Genomic DNA, 2910 nt, shown 5'->3' with positions numbered 1-2910 from the left:
TGCTTCTGTCTGTCTCTCTGTTTCTGTCTGTCTCACTTTTTGTTTGTCTCTCTCTCTCTCTCTCTCTCTCTCTCTCTCTCTCTCTCTCTCTCTCTCTCTCTTTCTGTATGTCTCACTCTGCTTCTGTCTGTCTCTCTCTTTCTGTTTCTGTCAGTCTCCCTTTTTCTGTCTGTCTCTCTTTGTGTTTCTTTCTGTCTGTCTTTCTCTGTTTCTGTCAGTCTCTCTCTTTCCATCTCTCTCTCTGTTTCTGTCTGTTTTGCTGTCTGTCTCTCTCTCTGTTGCCATCTGTGTCTGTCTCTGTTTCTGTCTGTCTTTCTGTTTCTGTCTGTCTTTCTGTCTTTCTGTTTCTGTCCGTCTCTGTCTCTTTCTGTTTCTGTCTCTGTCTCACTTTTTGTTTCTGTCTGTCTCTCTCTCTCTTTCTCTCTCTCTCTTTTCTGTCTGTCTCCCTTTTTCTGTCTGTCTCTGTTTCTTTCTGTCTGTCTTTCTCTCTGTTTCTGTCAGTCTCTCTCTTTCAGTCTCTCTCTTTCTGTCAGTCTCACTCTGTTTTTGTCTGTCTCTCTGTTTTTGTCTGTCTCTCTCTCTCTCTCTCTCTCTCTCGCTTTCCGTCTCTCTCTCTCTCTCTTTCTGTCTGTCTCACTCTGTTTTTGTCTGTCTCTGTTTCTGTCTCTCTCTCTTTCTGTTTCTGTCAGTCTCCCTTTTTCTGTCTGTCTCTCTTTCTGTTTCTTTCTGTCTGTCTTTCTCTCTGTTTCTGTCAGTCTCTCTTTCTCTCTCTTTCTGTCTGTCTCACTCTGTTTTTGTCTGTCTCTCTGTTTCTGTCTCTCTCTCTTTCTGTTTCTGTCAGTCTCTCTGTTTCTGTCTGTCTCTTTTCTGTTTCTTTCTGTCTGTCAGTCTCTCTGTTTCTGTCTCTCTCTCTTTCTGTCAGTCTCTCTGTTTTGTCTGTCTCTCTCTCTCTCTCTCCGTCTCTCTCTCTCTCTTTCTGTCTGTCAGTCTCTCTGTTTCTGTCTGTCTCTTTCTGTTTCTTTCTGTCTGTCTGTCTCTCTGTTTCTGTCTCTCTCTTTTTCTGTTTCTGTCTGTCTCTCTCTTTGTTTCTGTCAGTCACCTTTTTGTCTGTCTCTCTGTTTCTGTCTCTCTCTCTTTCTGTTTCTGTCAGTCTCTCTGTTTCTGTCTCTCTTTCTGTTTCTTTCTGTCTGTCAGTCTCTCTGTTTCTGTCTCTCTCTCTTTCTGTCAGTCTCTCTGTTTTTGTCTGTCTCTCTCTCTCTCTCTCTCCGTCTCTCTCTCTCTCTTTCTGTCTGTCAGTCTCTCTGTTTCTGTCTGTCTCTCTTTCTGTTTCTTTCTGTCTGTCTTTCTCTCTGTTTCTGTCAGTCTCTCTCTTTCCGTCTCTCACTTTCTGTCTGTCTCTCTTTCTGTTTCTTTCTGTCTGTCAGTCTCTCTGTTTCTGTCTCTCTCTCTTTCTGTCAGTCTCTCTGTTTTTGTCTGTCTCTCTCTCTCTCTCTCTCCGTCTCTCTCTCTCTCTTTTCTGGTCTGTCAGTCTCTCTGTTTCTGTCTGTCTCTCTTTCTGTTTCTTTCTGTCTGTCTGTCTCTCTGTTTCTCTGTCTCTCTCTTTTTCTGTTTCTGTCTGTCTCTCTCTTTCTGTTTCTGTCAGTCTCCCTTTTTCTGTCTGTCTCTCTGTTTCTGTCTCTCTCTCTTTCTGTTTTCTGTCAGCTCTCCTGTTTCTGGTCTGGTCTCTCTTCTGTTTTCTTTCTGTCTGTCAGTCTCTCTGGATGCTGTCTCTCCTTCCTTTCTGTCAGTCTCTCTGTTTTTGTCTGTCTCTCTCTCTCTCTCTCTCTCTCCGTCTCTCTCTCTCTCTTTCTGTCTGTCAGTCTCTCTGTTTCTGTCTGTCTCTCTTTCTGTTCTCTTCTGTCTGTCTTTCTCTCTCTTTCTGTCAGTCTCTCTCTTTCCGTCTCTCACTTTCTGTCTGTCTCTCTTTCTGTTTCTTTCTGTTTCTGTCAGTCTCTCTGTTTTTGTCTGTCTCTATCTCTCTCTCTCTCTCTCTCTCTCTTTCCATCTCTCTCTCTCTCTCTCTCTCTCTTTCTGTCTGTCTCACTCTGTTTTTGTCTGTCTCTCTCTTTCTGTTTCTGTCAGTCTCCCTTTTTCTGTCTGTCTCTTTCTGTTTCTTTCTGTCTGTCTTTCTCTCTGTTTCTGTCTCTCTCTCTCTTTCTGTCTGTCTCACTCTGTTTTTGTCTGTCTCACTCTGTTTTTGTCTGTCTCTCTGTTTCTGTCAGTCTCTCTGTTTCTGTCTGTCTCTCTTTCTGTTTCCTTCTGTCTGTCAGTCTCTCTCTCTCTCTTTCTCTCTTTCTGTCTGTCTCACTCTCTGTTTTTGTCTGTCTGTCTGTCTCTCTCTCTCTCTCTCTCTCTCTCTCTCTCTCTCTCTCTCTAACCTCATTTAGTGCCGAGCAGGTCTGAGGTTCGAAGCTCAATGTGGGCTGGAATTACAGAAGGAAAAACAAGAGAGAGAGAGAGAGAGAGAGAGACCTCGGCCTCTGTAATGAGTTCTGTCTCTCACCGTGTCTCCGTGTCACTGTACGTGTGACAGAATGAGGTTCACGTCCGCTCGAACCCTCGCTGTTGGATCTCTGCTGTGTTACTTTTGTTCAGGTTCAGGTGACTTGATTTGTGCCTGGAGGTAGATTTGTCTTGCAGCAAACAGAAAAGGGTGTCCGTGTTAGTCAATAACAACAACAACAATAACAATGAAAACACTAAACGTGCAAAACAAAAGCGTGACACAGACAAAACAGACACTCGTAAAGGACTAAACACAGGCATCAAGAGAAACCACTAAAAGACCAACATCATAGAATCAATGTGCAAAAGGTGCATAAATATAAAAAATATGTGCAAACCCTGCTAAGATTTATGGAATGAATGAAT

The 2910-nt window shown here is 43.3% G+C and overlaps 1 pseudogene; it reads right to left on the bottom strand.

The window, feature by feature from the left end:
• Positions 1–290: 290 nt before the first annotated feature.
• Positions 291–1646, bottom strand: LOC117527105 (annotated as a pseudogene).
• Positions 1647–2910: the final 1264 nt, after the last annotated feature.

Source organism: Thalassophryne amazonica, chromosome 15, assembly GCF_902500255.1.
Source record: "Thalassophryne amazonica chromosome 15, fThaAma1.1, whole genome shotgun sequence".
Lineage (NCBI taxonomy): Eukaryota > Metazoa > Chordata > Actinopteri > Batrachoidiformes > Batrachoididae > Thalassophryne > Thalassophryne amazonica.
The sequence above is the reverse complement of the archived record's forward strand: the minus strand, read 5'-3'. Positions and strand labels throughout refer to the sequence as shown.